The following is a 21,437-nucleotide window of genomic DNA, read 5'->3' as shown; positions in this document are numbered from 1 at the left end:
GTCTATAGGAGTTTTTATAGAATGTCTATAGGAATTTTAAAGAATGTCTATAGATGTTTTATAGAGTGTCTATAGGAGTTTTATAGAATGTTTATAGGAGTTTTATAGGATGTCTATAGAAGTTTTATAGAATGTTTATAGGAGTTTTATAGGATGTCTAAAGACGTTTTATAGAATGTCTATAGGAGTTTTATAGAATGTTAATAGAAGTTTTATAGAATGTTTATAGAAGTTTTATAGAATGTCTATAGGAGTTTTATAGAATGTTTATAGAAGTTTTATAGAATGTTTATAGGAGTTTTATAGAATTTTCTAAAGAAGTTTTATAGAACAACGGGCGAAAATGCTATAAAACTTTTATATGTTTTCTATAGAAATTCTTTGAAAAACTTCTATAAAAATCAATAGAAAAATGTTGATAGTAGTAAGTTATTCACTTGTGTGAAACGCAGCATGACCGTTACCGTGATCATTTGCTACTAAGAATGCATTCGTTTTTGTTTTGACTTCTTTTAGAATATACTTTTCGTTATCAAAAATAAGAAAATAAATATATATTACATTAAATAATATACTGAGTATTTTTTTCGTTATCATTTTTTTTATTGACTTTTTTATTTTAATTTCCCCGATGTCTAGATTAAACATGGAATGTACTGTCACTCTGTCTGCACGGTTACTAAAAGAGTGACCGGTGCTAACGAATAAGTCCATTCTAGAGATTGTAGTATACAGTACCGTAATCTGCAAATGCATATAAATCTATTTGTAGATATTATTTATTGTGCAGTATGTTATACAGTGTGAAATTTCGTTTGTGTACAAGTTTGTCTGTGTGTAAAAATTCGAAAGTGCCTTAGAATCGCAACAAAGTTGCAATCGAGTGTCGTGCATCTCATTAGCATATCATTATCCCTTCTGGCCTTTGTTTTCTGAAAAAAATTCCCACTGTTACCGAAGTGAATGCTCTAATTAAAGCCGCAACAAGACTTCACGCATCTAAATTCGTCCATTAATTAAAGCCGCGGCCTCAAAAAGGAATTTTACCGTATCTGAAGTACTAATTATTCTATTTCAAGGGAACTTGGTACACAAAATTTTGCCATTCATGACCTAATACTCCTTTTCTGAATACAACTTCTCAACTTTGTGATCTTAGAATGACGATTTAACAACTCCTGTGTCTTATCAGTAACATTCACTTCAGTCTTGTATATTGACATAGTTTCTAGCTTGCAATCATGATATCCCAATTCCAAACTGGGCTGTTGTTGTAAGCCAATAATCATTTGTCTTGAAAAAACCAGTTTAGCTTTGCTGATGACATTAGATACTAACAGGATCTTTTGAATATTTGGGGCAATACGCAGTTTTCTGAATGAGAGCCGATTTCTATCTGAAGCAATTTTTTCAACTGATATACTGATTATCCTTTGTGCATCAGTTGTATCCATGTTTCTTTTTGAATACTGTAAAGAGATTAAAGGTACATGCTCAGTGAATGGTGGCCCAAAAAACTTGTTTGCTAAAAATATGTTAAAGATTGGGGGGGGGGGGTCTCTCTCATGGGTAAACGGGCATTAACAATTGACTTCTCTGGCCAATGAAAACTCATATTTGGATCAAATGTAGCTAATTAATTAATTAATGCTTCAAATCGTATGGCACATTGTTCATTCATAAATGCAACTTGAACTGTGACCTCTTGTTATATGATTTGAATACTCAGATCTTTGTTATGATTTTAGCAAATTAAATGTAATATTTTATATCATGGAAATTGAAGTCAGCTTATTGAAACACGACTCGAATGACAGAATCATGTTCGGTTGTATTATCCACAGCCATTTGCCAGTGTACCACACCCACATGCTCAACCATTTTTAGCACTGAAGTAGGGAAATTCATAAATTTTACGGGTTTGCTATTGGATTTTTTTTTTCAACACTTCAAGGTAATAAATGCATAGTTGAAATGAACCAATACATTGATTTTAATGACTGTTTCACCAAGACAACTTAAATTTTTTTTTGGTTTAGCAATGAAAAATCAGAATATATATATAATAAATAGTACCTAAATAATTATGGTTCTCAGTCGTCACATTGTTGTACATTATTCCCAGGAATTTTAGTCCAGGTTTGTCCTGTTTTAGCTGATCTTGCTGAATGATAGATATCGGTTTTGACTGTCCAAAACTCAGTATGGGCAAACTAATAGCGAACAACATTCCAAACAATAGGCATTTTCAAACCATTAAAAATATTTTTCTGGATATATCTACTGACATACTGCCATACCATACACATGCAAAATTAACAAATACATGTAGCAAGAGCAAGGTCAGGATGTATTTTAGAAAATTAGAAATATTTCACTCAGTCCATATTCTTTTTCATGGGGAAAACAGGAATAATTATACAAATCTTGAACACATCATGACAAGTCAACGATCAGAAGAAAAAATATCACACCAATGGACTTTGCAAACCAGACAATCCTACTGTACTTGTGTTTGTGGTAGTACATGTGCAAGTGTATGTGCAATTTCGAATGGAATCAGTTAAAGGAATGATGTGAACAAATATTACCTATTTCAGACTTTCACCAACTTCTCAACTGGAAATTGTATATAAATATATTTATAAGGCATATGCTGTTATAACATTATTATGAAAATAAGCATTATCTTACCTTATGCTCCCATGGTAATTTGACTGGTCCATAATCATATAATATTTCCTCATTGACGTCAATGTCTTTTACAGCAAATAGTGCCAGGTATGGCTGTCCTTTTCATTCTTGCATTTGGAAATTTTCTTTCATGGTTTACTAGCCGCCCATATTTAGGTCCATTAACAGGTTCATTAGTAGAATCGATACTGCAACATTGGCAAAATATAGCTTTTGAAAAATATATAGCAAGGTAGATTTTTTTTATGGACTAAGAGTTAAAAGATTATTTTTACTGTCACAATCATTCATTTGATACAGACTTAAGAATGACCAGCAATCCCAAGTTATTGATAATAGTAAATTGCATACAGTCATATATGGTCATCCACTACATTAAAAGAAATAAATGAAGAAATATTCTTTGTGGCTAACATGGCAAAGTTGTTAAAGCTTTACTATTACATAAAATAAGAATTTGATATTTGTTACAAATATTGGTAGATGGGGTTACTGGCCTTATTTGTTCATGTAATTTATTGGTGATAGTAGGTATGAATTAAAAAAACACCACATGTGTTGTGTTTGAGTTTGAATAATTTCTGTGGCTGTGGTACAGGGTCACATAGTAGTCACAACACAGACATGTACACAGTACTATGGGATAGGCTAATATTAAATGCAGTTTAAATGAGTTTCATATGAAAAGATTGTAAAGATGTGGACACTAACCAATATGTCTTATCCTTGAATTTAAAAAAAGTAACGGAATACACTGCCATCAGAAGACTCTTCACGAATCTCTCCCTCCGACCCACTAATAAGTTCACCATCATATTGCAATAAGAAATCTCTTTTCTTGAATTGCTTTCCAGCAAAAACACCTCTACCTGGAATAAAATAAACCATAAATGATAAACTAGTCATTACACTTGTGACTTGGATATATTTCGAAATACAAGTTAACATGAAGCAGTGATGAAGCCGTTCAGTTATTTAGGACATTGAGCACCGTGGTAAACGGCAAACAGTCAGATTAAATATATTCTCATCTGAGGGACATCAAAGAATCGTACAACGAACAGCTGAAATACTTGCTGATTATCGCTAAAAACTATAAACAAACGTCTTTTTCAATATACTGAGATCTGAATGCACAAATCTAACGCAGACTGAAGTAAATTTCGATTCCACTGCCATGGTTCGAACGGCACAGGGTCTTCGAAAAACGTGCTGTCAGTCTTTGGTTTAGAATATAATGTGTTGTCAACTGACAGGAAATTGATTGCATATTATTAATCGCGCCGAACTGAGCACAACAAATTTGTTAATTCTTTACATTATTACCTTCCTGAATAACTCCATTCACAGCATATCAAAAATTCACGGCCGATCAGAACAAAACTGCCATTTTTATTGGGACCCCCTAAGCTCTTAAGACCAAAGACTCCCTAAGTTTTATTATAGAATTTTGTATTTGGAAACTGGTGTAATATCAGTGTTCTTACGGCTAATCTCATTTTTGTGTCTAAACAATAAATCACAGTTATTTTTTTTAGCATGCACTTTCATTGCCGCCAGATATTAATGCGTACTGCCGAAATACAAAAACAAAACAACGAGAACGCGTACAAAATAAAAAAATAATTAGATAAAAAAAATATTGTCACTCAGTTTGAAATTATTTTACAGTAAGTGCATTCTACTATAAAAGTGTTCTGTTTAGATTACTAGTATTCGATATGGTAACACCTACGCGCTTGGTCCCAGCATTTAGCACATTGTCGCTGAAGACAGACAACAAATAGAAACAGTAAAGTGAACAGTGGAACGTCATACCTTTCCATAGCACAATCGTCTCATAAAATCCTGGCTGGTCAGTTTGTTTGGCTATATAATGTTCTGCCACTTTTATTTGATCTTCTTTAGAAGAGAGCAGTCGATGTGACCGTCGTGTGCTTCGAGTGCCCGCCATGCTTAACTTGTTGGCCTTTTCTCCATGCCCATATTATGCGCACGTCCACGCGAGTAGTAACATTTCTTCGCTTTCACAAACGTTTTCCATTTTACATTGAAAGACAAGTACTGGAACCATGTGTTCCCCAATATTCTCGCTTTCGCGGTCTGAGCACCATTTTACCCGCAAAAAAAATAATTCCTCGGAAAACATTAAAGTCCTCGCTTGCGCAATTCTTTGCATTTAACGTGAGTGCTACGTCTTACAGCCGAATTCATGAAAGTTGGACGCACGACATACTTTTGTAACATGTTTACTAAAAAACGCGTTCAGACAGCGCCACATTCAGACACAGTACAAACTAAACAAATGTGAAGTATGGTAATACAATACCATGATGCCAATGTACTCATTAGAAATACTTCATTCACAAAGAAAGATTTTAGTTTTGACAGGTAAATGAACAAACGTCCAGTCCTTGAGGAAGGCGAAATAAGATATCGCATTTTTAATAACTGACTAAATGGAGTAGCTCCAAATTACTTATGGCCAGAAAATGTCCCTAGGAGGGTCTGACCCAGTTTTCAAGAACGTTTCTTTCCTGTGTATTATTATCGAAACTAATTTAAAATACATGATTCATACTCATTTTGCTATATGATCTGAGGACTGTTTTGGAACCTGTCTCCGAGGACGTTTTCTTTTTTGTGTATTATAAAAACCGTATACAAATATATTGCAAGTGTATGATTCTTACTTATTTTGCTATATGATCTGAGGACTGTTTCTAGAACCTGTCTCCGAGGACGTTTCTTTTCTATGTATTATCAAAACCCTATACAAATTAATTGCAAGTGTATGGTTCATACTTATTTTGCTATATGATCTGAGGACTGTTTCTAGAACCTGTCTCCGAGGACGTTTCTTTTCTGTGTATTATAAAAACCGTATACAAATTAATTGCAAGTGTATGATTCATACTTATTTTGCTATATGATCCGAGGACTGTTTCTAGAACCTGTCTCCAAGGACGTTTCTTTTCTGTGTATTATAAAAACCGTATACAAATTAATTGCAAGAGTATGATTCATACTTATTTTGCTATATGATCTGAGGACTGTTTCTAGAACCTGTCTCCGAGGACGTTTCTTTTCTGTGTATGATAAAAACCGTATACAAATTAATTGCAAGTGTATGATTCATACTTATTTTGCTATATGATCCGAGGACTGTTTCTAGAACCTGTCTCCGAGGACGTTTCTTTTCTATGTATTATAAAAACCGTGTTCAAATTAATTGCAAGTGTATGATTCATACTTATTTTGCTATATCATCTGAGGACTGTTTCTAGAACCTGTCTCCGAGGACGTTTCTTTTCTATATGTTATAAAAACCGTCTACAAATTAATTGCAAGTGTATGATTCATACTTATTTTGCTATATGATCCGAGGACTGTTTCTAGAACCTGTCTCCGGGGACGTTTCTTTTCTATGTATTATAAAAACCGTGTTCAAATTAATTGCAAGTGTATGATTCATACTTATTTTGCTATATGATCTGAGGACTGTTTCTAGAACCTGCCTCCGAGGACGTTTCTTTTCTGTGTATTATAAAAACCGTATACAAATTAATTGCAAGAGTATGATTCATACTTATTTTGCTATATGATCTGAGGACTGTTTCTAGAACCTGTCTCCGAGGACGTTTCTTTTCTGTGTATTATAAAAACCGTATACAAATTAATTGCAAGTGTATGATTCATACTTATTTTGCTATATGATCTGAGGACTGTTTCTAGAACCTGTCTCCGAGGACGTTTCTTTTTTATATGTTATAAAAACCGTCTACAAATTAATTGCAAGTGTATGATTCATACTTATTTTGCTATATGATCTGAGGACTGTTCCTAGAACCTGTCTCCGAGGACGTTTCTTTTCTGTGTATTATAAAAACCGTATACAAATTAATTGCAAGTGTATGATTCATACTTATTTTGCTATATGATCCGAGGACTGTTTCTAGAACCTGTCTCCGAGGACGTTTCTTTTCTATGTATTATAAAAACCGTATACAAATTAATTGCAAGTGTATGATTCATACTTATTTTGCTATATGATCCGAGAACTGTTTCTAGAACCTGTCTCCGAGGACGTTTCTTTTCTATGTATTATAAAAACGGTATACAAATTAATTGCAAGTGTATGATTCATACTTATTTTGCTATATGATCCGAGGACTGTTTCTAGAACCTGTCTCCGAGGACGTTTCTTTTCTATGTATTATAAAAACCGTGTACAAATTCATTGCAAGTGTATGATTCATACTTATTTTGCTATATGATCTGAGAACTGTTTTTTAGAACCTGTCTCCGAGGACGTTTCTTTTTTGTGTATTATCAAAACCGTTTATGAACTAATTGCAAGTGTATGATTCATACATATTTTGCTATATGACCTGATTTAGGTTGAGAATTACTTGCCAAGTAACTGAAAAAAACGTACTCAAATAGTATAGAGTATCCGTGTTAGATATTTCTAAATGTATGCTCATTAAAACTTGTGCATTGGTACTCTTGTTTATACCTCTGTTTTCATTTTTCCTGATCACATTGAATTTATGTCCCAGTTATTTGGATTAAACATGTTTGTTTACGGGAAACACCGACATAGCGATATTTATAAATACTAATACGATTGTAACCGTGCCTGTTACATAACATATACTCTGCTTCCCCAAAATTGAATTAACTATCACGTATTAACTGATAGCAAAATACTGATATCCGCCGAAAAAGAATCTTTGACGCATGTGTACGAAGCTTCACCAAATGACAAATCCTACAGACGATGCAAGAGAAAATAAGTTAATGTCTATACTTAATAAAATATATAAGTAAAACAACTTCGCTCATGCAACATACTCCATGCAATTTTAGTCTTTATCGATTTTATGATTTTGGCGTTGTTTGTGGTGGCGGTGGTGGTAGAGACAGCCACATTTATTATTCCTTAAATTGGTCTTGGAAAAGCATATGGCGTTTGACAGTTCGACAAATCATGTACGATAAAAAAGTACAAACTGTTTCAACGAGGTTTATGTTTCTTCATGAAATCAATTGCAGTGGATATTTATACGGCATTTACTAAAGTAGTCTTGATAGGCATATAGCACCGTTAACCTTGGTCCTATTTCCGACAGTGTGGGCAGAATTCTTTCACACAAAAACGTTTCTATAAAGTAACTAACACAGCGCATCATAAAGGTCAATACTGTAAAAAAGATTCTTGGCAAGGAAAACTCTGAAATCACTATCAAAATATCAGCGTGATTGTTTATTTTCGTGTGAAATAATGCATGTTCAAGTTGTCAAAAATTTGCAAGATTATTTTTGTTAAATTGTTCAATGGACATACATTATATTTTCGAGTATTTTTAAGTTTAAGTTGTTAAGACGTTTATTAATACGACATATTTTGATATTGTCGCACTTGATTCTAAATTTTTTGCAGGGTTGTCTATTATTGAGTATTTTTAGAATAGATCTGTTTTTATCTAACGTGTACTCCCAGTATGGGCAGACATCGCACTTCGTATTGTTCAAACCAAAATAAATCACAATGTGAATGCGCACATGAGTTATTAGAACAAAACAAAATTCAATATCGGGATTTTGTTCTGTTTATTACAATGTGTTATTTAGCTTCACACATGTCCTACTACCTTGCGTACAGTGATATCCCATTCGGAGTACTAGCATACAATTCATGGGGCTCAACAATTTGAACTTTAAGTATAGGTTATTATTAGCGGACTGTCTGACATGTCAATAGCATTTTTGATTGTCGATGCTTTTTGAGTACACACTGTGGTTACATGTTCTAATACTTTCTAACAAATGTAATGACAGTCGGCAGCAGAGATTATGCCTACTATCAAAATCGAAATATTTGTAGTTATAAAACGGCATGTTCAACGGGATAAAAAATTGATGAATAAGATAGAGTTGTTACGTGCCCAATTCTAATATTCAAAAGAAAGAACAAAAAAGGAAAGAACTCGGCTACACTTCAGTTAAACATTATCAACGACCACGGCACTACATCGCCTGCTTCAGCAGTTGAGCGGATGTTCTTAAAATACGGCAAATATATTACAAAATAACTAATTAAGACAAAACCAATTAATCCTATTCAAATTGCACACGTTGCTTTTTACGTGTCTAAATTATTATAAAACACGCAGTGCATCAGACCACAGTGATCAGACAGACCTTTTTATTCTCGACCATGTTCAATAGAGTTATCCATTTAAACAAATATCAGTCACATTATAGCCTGGTGGATTTAAAGGTTATTTGTGCCATGGCGGCTGTGTTGGGAGTTTTGTTACTGTAATTGCAGTTTATTCACCGCTTCGCGCAGTGAGATAACGTGATTGGCTATATTTGAATCTATGAATCTGAATATAGAAAATAAAATATATTGTAATATTGATCGGAATCTGTAGCACACCCACTGAGTGTAACATGTTATATATCAATGCACATTTCAAACATGACATGCAATTTTATCTTTTAATATTTTGCCTATTTTGTAGCAGCTGTCCCTCAGTTTGGGAAAGGTTGCTGGAAAACTAAACTGGGGTAGCAAATAGCCGGCATAATTCGTGAGCAGGTGTCGCATGACACCGTGTACCCGCGGCCTAGCCACCCATGGTGGGGAAACATATTATACTTTCATTACAATTCATTTTAATCAATCTCGTCAGCGTTTTGAGTCACCTTTCCCGTAGAAACACGCTTCGTGATTGTCCTTGTAAAATGACTTGTCTTGGACAGCAGACAAATACACAAGTATGTACTTGGTCGTGTTCGCAGCGATTGATCCCTGGCCGATGCACGTGAAGAAACTGTATTCCATTCATGCCAAATATATATATATATGTAGTCTTCAGAATAAAGTTCTACAGTCTTGATCTAATTTACGACAAAATACTGGCCAGGCCTGAAACTATGTTACTTGGCGTCAATGAAATTGTATCCCTAAGTTTCAGTGATAGTTCAAGTCTTCCAGCTTGAGGGACTGCTTGGTCCATTTTTGTATATTTAATTTGGATTCATGTACAACCGGCCCGACATCGTTTAAATACATAATTATCAGGCATCGTTCCAGTGAATTATCTCAAAATTCAAAATTTATATACACCATGATCGAACATGGTTTCCCTAAATTCGATGGATTTAATGCCATATTTGTATCTCAAAATTCACCACTTCCAGACAAGTGTATCGTATTTTTGAGTGAGTGATAAATATATAATTTGTCCAAATTTGCACAATATTCGGGTAAACATCCTGTTAAGGATTCTGATATAACAGGTGTAAGCTTCCTATCGTAAACAGTGCGTGTTTATCTAACGTCCATTGTCAGCATTGTGTTGATCGACGCCCGTCCTAAACTCAGTATGAAGAAACCAACGATATTCCAAACAAATACTAATTAATATTAACAAATACACAAAGAGGTGTAATATTAGGTTTTATTTTAGGCTTAGAAAATATTTTCTTTCACTCAGAATGGAACTGCCATTTAGCTTCATGGTCTTTCAGCTTGTCTTCGCCTCGGAGGAAAACAACAATACTTATACAAAACACATTGCGAAGACTCAATAATCAGGAAAGAAAACCCAGACAACCATGTCGTACTTGTGTCGAAATACATTTTGTATTTCACGTCAGAATATTGTTTAAAATAAAATATTCAGTCCAAGCCAAATCTAGGTCAAAGGGTCAGGTTGCGTGCATATAATTATATATATAGTTAAAACAAAAAGTATTTGAACTTGTGTCAGCTGTTCAACATATATAGAAAACAGAAAAACAATGATAAGGCAATGTGAACCTCGGAATTTTTTTGTTAGTCCGAATGATATTTCGGGAATTGCGCGGTCGAAAATAAAGCGGAAATTGTTCGGTCGAATTCAGCAAGCGGTAGCAAAAGCGAGACAAAAAAGTGATTGGAAAACGGAAGTTTCGTTTAAATAGTTTTATTTTCCAAGTCAATATTCTATTTTACTAATACCATTTTTTCTAACGCAATGGCGAGGAAAAAAAAGCGTTGACAGACGAGGCAAACAAAATCTGCCACTCAGCGTCACACTCTGACACAGCAATTTTTTTTTCACCATGAAACCCGTTCTGTTAGATTTCTTATCAGAGACACTTGAAGGATTAGCTTGTTTGTAAACTGTCAGCGTGTACAGTGGGACAGTAATGTTTGTCAGAGGATTATCCCTCGTTGTTCGTTTGCATAACAATGAAAACCCAAACCACGGTTACTTTTTTAGTAACCGTGCCCGAACGTTCCTGAAGTACGAACTCAAATGCCAGCAATTTTCTTCATTTTTCACGCTTGAAATTATTCATTATATCTGACACACTTTATGAGTTCTATGATATCAGTGGTTAATGTGTTTGGCCATTTTAGTGCATATTTATAATAACGCAGCAAATTTCCAATGTTTTATTATCGAAAACTGTTTTTCGCGTTTTTCTTGAGTTGAAGTTTTGATTGAGTACGACTTATTGGGACCACCGCCAAATCAAGTGCCTTCGGACTAGGACATTCAAACTCGCAGTTAGCATTCAAAAGATAATGATGGTGTGCGAAATATTTCTGGTTTTTTTAGGAAAATGCTTTGTCACAGAATAATAGTATGTTAAAGGTGCCAAGTGTGGAGTAATTAGGGGACCAAAAACAAACCTGCGTAGAAATCGGAAGAATAGGTCTTTTGACTATGGAAGACGCATTTCAATAGACTTGATTACAGACAATGCCTTGCCCAAATTTCACCCGGAAATTCCCTCATTGTACTCTCGCAATCGCAGACTTGGTCATTTTTACAAAAAGTTTTGCCATTTTTGCGGTCACGTAGTAATTATGTAAACATTGACTCTCCAGATTGTGCCAACGTGCCCCTCTATACTTAGGCTTTTGAAATATATAAGCTAAATTACGGTTCTGAATGAGATAATAGACAGAGAATGCTTTAATCAGAAACGTCATCAAACCCTTCTCGCTACCTTTACACATTGTGTATCATGTTTTGGACAACAATGAGGCCTCTCATGTCCCCCGGGGTCCTCGGATCTCACTTAAAACTAGAATTGTGGTAATACCTTTGCTATATGCCATTAAAAGGTGGCGCACTAACCAGTGAGACGCGTTATAACTGTTGAATTGCGTGTATCTTTGAAATGTGTGTATCTGTCAAATTGGGGGCGCCCGAGGCTGAAATGGGCCTCCAACGAAAATGTGTAAATTTTTCACACTTTACGCGTTCTTCGAGGACGTGTCTCAGAATGGTGTCACGTGGTTAATAGGTCATTTGAAGCCATTCTATAGCACTTTAATCCGAGGACCCTGAAAATGTCCTCGCTAGCATTGAGACGTCCTCGGAGGCAGGTCAAATAACCTATCAACGTCCTCGAAGCATATAGTAATGCGAGTACACACATACACACATACACACATACACACACACATACAGACACACTAACTGCAAAGACTCCCATTTTGTGCTTTGCACATGGGAGTCAAAAACGTACCACATACATGCTGGGAAACGTTCTGAGAGACACATTGACTCATCTTTTTGTGTTCTGTTATTAGGGTGACTTGAGTTCTTGATATACTGAAGCTGCTGTTATGTCTTTAAATTTGTATTAGTACTACTGCTGTATCGCTGACTGACAATGAACCCAGTGTGCCCTCATTTGTCACAAAGAAGCCAAGACTACCACCACCATATAGACTGTACTCCACTCCGGTAAGTTGGGTTTTTATTGGAATTGATCATGGTGCATAATAGCATTAATAACATGTCCTGTCTGATGTGCTATTTGGAGATTATAATATAGCATTATGTATATAGAAGCTTGATAAATTATAAAATACATAAATTACATGTACTACTATAAAATACAATTTGAATTTAGCTGTACACATGTTTGCTTTCACAGTTACCGTCCCATAAATTACGCCATTCGGTATGGCATGATTTGAGAGAAACCGACGTGAAGGGAAACGAACTAAACTGTCCACGGGTTAGGAAAGCACCAGAGAAAAAAGAACACAACTTGTACAGAGTGACAGATGAAGACGGTAATAAACTGCATCATTCCAAAGTTGGAAAGGATAAATTAGATCACCGAAATAAAACTGAAAACTGGGAAAACTGTACGGTGAGTTACTCTCATTTATAGATACGTGTTACTCGCCTAAAAATAATGTATTTTGCATGTGTTATGTGTGCCAAATGTGACCAGTATTTATATCAGTCATTTTTTTATTAGTCCGCGTTCGGACGAAGTCCAAAAACGGGGACTTATAATTCGGTCTCCGTCCTTCTGTCCGTTCGTGCGTCCGTGCGTCCGTCCGGAGTCATATTTCAGATTCCCTTGGACCGATTCCGTTCATTCTTTGCATGTGCCTAGTACCTTATGTGGGACATATGCAAATGCAGTGGTTTAGCGATTCGATTCAAAATGACCGACTGGCAGCCATCTTGTTTTTTGAAAATGTTGTATTTTGGACATGCTTTGTCAATTGTTATTCAAACTTGTACATAGATTATACATGTCCATAACGATTTATTTCGCAATTGGATCAAAGATGGTCGACTGGCAGGCATCTTGTTTTTGTTTTTTTTATGCGGTATCTTGGACGTGCTCTGTCAGTTAAAATGTACTTTATACATGTTAGGATGCATGTCCATGACAATTTGTTTCAAAATCTGGTCAAGGATAGCCGATTGACAGCCATCTGACTTTTTGGCCTTACTACTATATTTCCACAATTTATGTACTATTTTCATTCGTATTTGGCACATACATCATACATATCAGTGTGTTTCATAATCAGATCAAAGATGGCCGAATAACTGCTGTTTTTATTTTGGTCATATTACTATGATTCAGTGGAAAAGCCGAAAATTGATTAATCATTATCTCAAATACTAATCATCTCATTTTAATGAAACCTCGTACATGGATGTCATAGGACACTGCACAGACCTGATAGTTTTTAGAGTAATATAAGTACATATTAATTACCTAATTTGCATAATTAATTGATTTTTTTTAATGAAACTTGGTACATACTCAATGACTATGCAGAGATCAATTGTTTGCATAATTAGTTAATTTTCAGCTTTTCCACTGATATCTCAAGTACTAATTGTCACATTTCAATGAAATTTGGTACATAGATGCTCTAAGACAATAGACAGATCTGATTAATTTGAGTTAAAATCTGTACATGTTAATTACCTAAATTGCATAATTAACCAATTTTAAGCTTTCACACTAATACCGTAAAATTCCTTTTTGAGGCCGCAGCTTTAATAGAAGCCGCACCCCTAACTTGCGACATTGTTTCATGTTGAAATTGACAAGTTTTGATCCCAGGGAAAAGTCTGCAATATAAGCCGCACCCCAAACTTTCACAAACCAAACAGCCATCACATATTTCAGAAAAAGATATACCATTTAATTTTAAATTAAGGCATAATTTTTCGAACATTTCAATGATTCCCGACGCTTAAATTATATTCTAATTAAGGTTTTTCGTAGTCATTGACGCTTATTCCAGAGTACAGGTTTATTGTGGGTAACGTGACTGGGTAAACTGCGTTTCGACAATGAGCTGTTATTATCTTCAAAAGTGTTAAATTCTTCTTCAATGCTCAGCTTATCTTTCGAAAACAACTAATTTCTTGATTTAAAAAAAAATCATGCCGTTTTCCCATCAAAATCAAAGCCAAACGATCGCACTACAACAACGGTAAATCTCTTCCGTGTTTCGTTTACCATGAGGTCGCTGAACTACATTAACGTATTTAAAAGAGCTATGGTAATTTAATCACGTTGCCACCATCCAGCGTTTCGATTGGTTAATTAGCGACTTGACCTATCACGTCAACATAACAGTTTCAAGTCACTACCCTTACGAAAAAGTTCTATAAAACTTCTATAGACTTGTATAGACTTCTGTAGAAATCTTATAGAATCTGAATAGACTTGACTTTTCTGTAGAATTTGTATAGATTTTATAGCATTTCTATAGACATTTTAAGGATTCTCTTTAGGTCTTTTATAAACTGATTGTATTTACATTAATTCTAATGAGGGGAGATTTCTTATATAATTTTTCATGTTTAAGTCAATATAGTGTATTATTAAAGTCTTATTTCTGATTAGTAGAATCTGTATAGAATTTCTAAAGAATTTCTGAAGAGCAGAACAACTCTGTTTACACAATGAGGTTTCATTATTAAATTGTATTCATCTCATTCTCGCTTGTAAACTCAAATCAGGAATGGAAAAATGGTTATAAGAGATGTTTTTCATTCCTACAATTTATAAAAAAATATCTATCAAAAATCTATATGATTCTTTTAAAACTTCTATAAAACCTAATATTGTATGTTATAAGCCCTAAAATAAATGCAAAGCCAGCAATTATTGTAATTTCCACTAATGTGTAGTATTAAACTGAGATGGTCAGTACATGACATACTTGTAATTTGTTTTATTATTAACTTTCATTCATATTGCTTTCTAGGTAAATATTTTATAAAAAAACTATACGATTCTTTTGATACTTCTATGAAACCTAATATTGTTTGTCAAAAGCCCAAAAATAAATGCAAAGCCAGCAATTATTGTAATTTCCACTCATGAGTAGTGCTAAACTGAGGTGGTCAGGACATGACATACATGTAATTGTTTTACTATTAATTTTCATTCATATTGTTTTCTAGGTAAATATTTTATAAGAAAACTATACGATTCTTATAAAACTTCTATGAAACCTAATATTGTTTGTCAAAAGCCCAAAAATAAATGCAAAGCCAGCAATTATTGTAATTTCCACTAATGAGTAGTGCTAAACTGAGGTGGTCAGGACATGACATACATGTAATTTGTTTTACTATTAACTTTCATTCAAATTGGTTTCTAGATAAATATTTTATAAAAAAACTATACGATTCTTATAAAACTTCTATGAAACCTAAAACTGTATGTCATAAGCCATCATTTATTGTAATTGCTACTAATATGAAGTGCTCAACTGAGGTTGTCAGAACATGTGTTTTAAAATTTGTTTTCATTCCTACATTCTGTCAATCTATCCACCACCACCACCCCCCACTACTGAAGCGCCCTCAATTTTCATTCCTGACCAGACTGGGGTTCCCATAATGCAATGCACTTTTCAAAATGGCCGACTGTTGCTTAGTTGCTGTTGATTGTTCTCAGTTCAAATGTTTGAAGCATGTGTGCACCTTGCATTTATGCTGAGGGCAGGCACTCAGTGAAATGGCAGAGTACACATGGATACAAAATCAATGCACATTTATTTGGTGTCTGGAAGGAGTTGTGATCATAACCCAGACAGTTTTCTGGGATCTCCCCAGCTAGACAAGTTTGACAAAGATTCAAGACAAAGGAGATAATGCTGTCAGAGCATTATGAAGCCTGTAGATCGGTAAGTGGTTCAAATGTAATTGTTTTCCTGCCATGTAAATTCAAGTTTCATTTGAGAACAATATAAATGAAGATGACACACCATATTATAATTTTTTTCTTTCTTTCATTTTATTCCTTTGTTTACTATTTTTAAAATAGCGCCATGCATAAATTATGCAAATGAGGATTGTAAAGTAAACTTTACAATGACTGAGCATGTGTCTGAGTCTGGTCCTTGACAACTCTGTATTCTTAATTTGATTTTCAAAAATAATGATTTATGAATAGAGTGTCACATTGTGTAATTTGAAACTTCTGAAGTTTATTTCTAATGAATATGAGCTTATACATGGATAACATTTTCCTTAGATCCAGAATTAATTGTTTTTGCATCTCGGATGTAAGTTAAAAATGTGTGTACAACTTCTTTAGATTTTGTGTAAGTAAAACAAGTAAAACCAAAATTAAAGAGAAATTCAACTTTCATGAAAAAACAATAAAAATTTAAGTTAAAAAATAACTGCATACGCACAATCATTATTGAATTAATGCTAAAGAATTTGATTGATACAACACCCATACAAAACTTTGTTTCATGGTTATTGAAGCCCATTCAAGGATACAAAATCATGACGAAAATGAATAGGTAAACTCTGTTTAACAATTAGCTGATATCGTGCTGAAAAGTGTTAAATACTGTAGAATACTTTATTTTCGCTTGGAATTTATTTTCGCTGAAGGGATGATTCCGTGAAAATAAAATCTAGCAAATATACTTTTTTCCTATATTTCACATTAAACTCATCAAAAATCAGTGGAAATAAATTCCAAGCAAAACACCCAAAAAGCCTTTTCAGTGAAAATTATTTCCAGCAAAAATAAAGTATTCCACAGTACTTTTTCAATTTATCTTCAATTTATCAAAAATTCCTGGATATGTTTAACCCTAACCATTCGGAATTGTTAACAACCAGTTTGACTTATCAGGTCAAATAATGCGTACAATTTCAAGTCAGCTGATGCATAAAATAAACATGGCGGGTTTTATTTTACATTGAGTTTGTGTGTGCAGCGATCATGAACATTTGCTGCTAGAATGAAAATAAATTTTACTTGTACATCTACTTCATGACAAACCAACAAACTGATATTTTATATGCATTTATGATTACGACTGAGTAATAATCAACAATTGCAACAAAACAATTAAGTTTCACCTGTGAAATGCATTTACTAACCCAAATTAAAACCAGTGCATATTATTACATTAAATTAATTAAGTTTCACCTGTGAAATGGCATGATCATTTGCTCCTAATGTACATGTAGTACATTTTTATTTAAGTTGTTTTTACTTGTATTTAATAACCCAAATTAAAACCAGTGCATATTGATACATTAAAGTAAGAGTACTTTTTGTATTTCTTTGAAATAGGTACATGCCATTTTAATGAATTTGAATTTAGGTAAATGAGTGAATTCTTGAAATTATGGTTTAAATTAGCTAAAATAACATGCTTTAAAGTATTTTAGAACCAGTTGAAGGTCTTAATTTTATTCTCATTAGACGTCTAAAATATAATACCGACTACAATATTCTTGATATCTGCAACCCCTGTCATGACAATTGTATTCCAAATAATTTAGTATATAGGATTTAGGGTTGTGTTCACCTTGAACCTAATCAAGTTTGCTATTTTGAAAACAAAACTAAATATTCCATTGCACAAGAATGATAAAACACTACTGCATCGTAATGACATCAGTTGTATTTAGCATCATACTGTATATGCAAGTAGAATGCTGCTATAACAATGTGTACATTTATTAATTTAGTTATTTTGTTTTGTTTCATTACAGACTGTAGTGTCAGCAGTTCTTCAAGTCCAAAGTGTATGATGCAGTTGTAATCATAAGAAAGAAAAGCTTTTTACTCTATTATCGCAATTTCTAGCAAAAAAACTATTATGCGGTTCCTACCATTTACATCTACTTAACCACATTGATATAAGTTTAATTTATTGACAAAGTATATATTTACTTATTGCATTTTTTTTGAGTCTGTATGAAACTTCAGAGGAATTATTTAATATATGACATAAAACATGTATTGTGCTCGTTATTTTTTCAAGATTGGATGTGAATTATGTATGTAAATGCTACAGCATTTAACTTTGATAGACATTGTATATAATTTCTATAGAGATTTATAGAATGTCTATAGGAGTTTTATAGAATATTTATAGGAGTTTTATAGGATGTCTATAGAAGTTTTATAGAATGTCTATAGGAATTTTATAGAATGTCTATAGATGTTTTATAGAATGTCTATAGGAGTTTTATAGAATGTTTATAGGAGTTTTATAGGATGTCTATAGAATGTTTATAGGAGTTTTATAAGATGTCTATAGAAGTTTTATAGAATGTTTATAGGAGTTTTATAGGATGTCTATAGAAGTTTTATAGAATGTCTATAGGAGTTTTATAGAATGTCTATAGGAGTTTTATAGAATGTCTATAGGAGTTTTATAGAATGTCTATAGGAGTTTTATAGAATGTCTATAGAAGTTTTATAAGATGTCCATAGAAGTTTTATAGAATGTCTATAGGAGTTTTTATAGAATGTCTATAGGAGTTTTATAGAATGTCTATAGGAGTTTTATAGAATGTCTATAGGAGTTTTATAGGATGTCTATATGAATTTTATAGGATGTCTATATGAATTTTATAGAATGTCTATAGGAGTTTTATAGAATGTTTATAGGAGTTTTATAGAATGTTTATAGGAGTTTTATAGGATGTCTATAGAAGTTTTATAGAATGTCTATAGGAGTTTTATAGGATGTCTATAGAAGTTTTATAGAATGTCTATAGGAGTTTTATAGAATGTCTATAGAAGTTTTATAAGATGTCCATAGAAGTTTTATACAATGTCTATAGGAGTTTTTATAGAATGTCTATAGGAGTTTTTATAGAATGTCTATAGGAGTTTTTATAGAATGTCTATAGGAATTTTAAAGAATGTCTATAGATGTTTTATAGAGTGTCTATAGGAGTTTTATAGAATGTTTATAGGAGTTTTATAGGATGTCTATAGAAGTTTTATAGAATGTTTATAGGAGTTTTATAGGATGTCTATAGAAGTTTTATAGAATGTCTATAGGAGTTTTATAGAATGTCTATAGAAGTTTTATAAGATGTCCATAGAAGTTTTATACAATGTCTATAGGAGTTTTTATAGAATGTCTATAGGAGTTTTTATAGAATGTCTATAGGAGTTTTTATAGAATGTCTATAGGAATTTTAAAGAATGTCTATAGATGTTTTATAGAGTGTCTATAGGAGTTTTATAGAATGTTTATAGGAGTTTTATAGGATGTCTATAGAAGTTTTATAGAATGTTTATAGGAGTTTTATAGGATGTCTAAAGACGTTTTATAGAATGTCTATAGGAGTTTTATAGAATGTTAATAGAAGTTTTATAGAATGTTTATAGAAGTTTTATAGAATGTCTATAGGAGTTTTATAGAATGTTTATAGAAGTTTTATAGAATGTTTATAGGAGTTTTATAGAATTTTCTAAAGAAGTTTTATAGAACAACGGGCGAAAATGCTATAAAACTTTTATATGTTTTCTATAGAAATTCTTTGAAAAACTTCTATAAAAATCAATAGAAAAATGTTGATAGTAGTAAGTTATTCACTTGTGTGAAACGCAGCATGACCGTTACCGTGATCATTTGCTACTAAGAATGCATTCGTTTTTGTTTTGACTTCTTTTAGAATATACTTTTCGTTATCAAAAATAAGAAAATAAATATATATTACATTAAATAATATACTGAGTATTTTTTTCGTTATCATTTTTTTTATTGACTTTTTTATTTTAATTTCCCCGATGTCTAGATTAAACATGGAATGTACTGTCACTCTGTCTGCACGGTTACTAAAAGAGTGACCGGTGCTAACGAATAAGTCCATTCTAGAGATTGTAGTATACAGTACCGTAATCTGCAAATGCATACAAATCTATTTGTAGATATTATTTATTGTGCAGTATGTTATACAGTGTGAAATTTCGTTTGTGTACAAGTTTGTCTGTGTGTAAAAATTCGAAAGTGCCTTAGAATCGCAACAAAGTTGCAATCGAGTGTCGTGCATCTCATTAGCATATCATTATCCCTTCTGGCCTTTGTTTTCTGAAAAAAATTCCCACTGTTACCGAAGTGAATGCTCTAATTAAAGCCGCAACAAGACTTCACGAATCTAAATTCGTCCATTAATTAAAGCCGCGGCCTCAAAAAGGAATTTTACCGTATCTGAAGTACTAATTATTCTATTTCAAGGGAACTTGGTACACAAAATTTTGCCATTCATGACCTAATACTCCCTTTCTGAATACAACTTCTCAACTTTGTGATCTTAGAATGACGATTTAACAACTCCTGTGTCTTATCAGTAACATTCACTTCAGTCTTGTATATTGACATAGTTTCTAGCTTGCAATCATGATATCCCAATTCCAAACTGGGCTGTTGTTGTAACCCAATAATCATTTGTCTTGAAAAAACCAGTTTAGCTTTGCTGATGACATTAGATACTAACAGGATCTTTTGAATATTTGGGGCAATACGCAGTTTTCTGAATGAGAGCCGATTTCTATCTGAAGCAATTTTTTCAACTGATATACTGATTATCCTTTGTGCATCAGTTGTATCCATGTTTCTTTTTGAATACTGTAAAGAGATTAAAGGTACATGCTCAGTGAATGGTGGCCCAAAAAACTTGTTTGCTAAAAATATGTTAAAGATTGGGGGGGGTCTCTCTCATGGGTAAACGGGCATTAACAATTGACTTCTCTGGCCAATGAAAACTCATATTTGGATCAAATGTAGCTAATTAATTAATTAATGCTTCAAATCGTATGGCACATTGTTCATTCATAAATGCAACTTGAACTGTGACCTCTTGTTATATGATTTGAATACTCAGATCTTTGTTATGATTTTAGCAAATTAAATGTAATATTTTATATCATGGAAATTGAAGTCAGCTTATTGAAACACGACTCGAATGACAGAATCATGTTCGGTTGTATTATCCACAGCCATTTGCCAGTGTACCACACCCACATGCTCAACCATTTTTAGCACTGAAGTAGGGAAATTCATAAATTTTACGGGTTTGCTATTGGATTTTTTTTTTCAACACTTCAAGGTAATAAATGCATAGTTGAAATGAACCAATACATTGATTTTAATGACTGTTTCACCAAGA

The 21,437-nt window shown here is 33.1% G+C and overlaps 1 protein-coding gene and 2 long non-coding RNA genes across 3 annotated transcripts in view; 2 read left to right on the top strand and 1 right to left on the bottom strand.

Annotated features, from left to right (window-relative positions):
- LOC146733939 (uncharacterized) overlaps nucleotides 1-21,437 on the top strand; it is a 51,436-nt gene that overhangs the window by 8,369 nt on the left and 21,630 nt on the right. The gene's annotated exons all lie outside the window — the stretch shown is intronic.
- On the bottom strand, nucleotides 2,808-3,504 carry LOC146733942 (uncharacterized). The gene is made up of 2 exons (XR_014931663.1): nucleotides 3,406-3,504; nucleotides 2,808-2,882 (listed from the first exon to the last, which is right to left on the bottom strand). It is a non-coding gene; the product is annotated as an uncharacterized LOC146733942 (long non-coding RNA).
- On the top strand, nucleotides 12,421-12,816 carry LOC144346128 (uncharacterized). The gene is made up of 2 exons (XR_013419477.1): nucleotides 12,421-12,458; nucleotides 12,652-12,816. It is a non-coding gene; the product is annotated as an uncharacterized LOC144346128 (long non-coding RNA).

This window comes from Saccoglossus kowalevskii, chromosome 15 (genome assembly GCF_978046115.1).
Source record: "Saccoglossus kowalevskii chromosome 15, keSacKowa6.1, whole genome shotgun sequence".
Lineage (NCBI taxonomy): Eukaryota > Metazoa > Hemichordata > Enteropneusta > Harrimaniidae > Saccoglossus > Saccoglossus kowalevskii.
The sequence above is the reverse complement of the archived record's forward strand: the minus strand, read 5'-3'. Positions and strand labels throughout refer to the sequence as shown.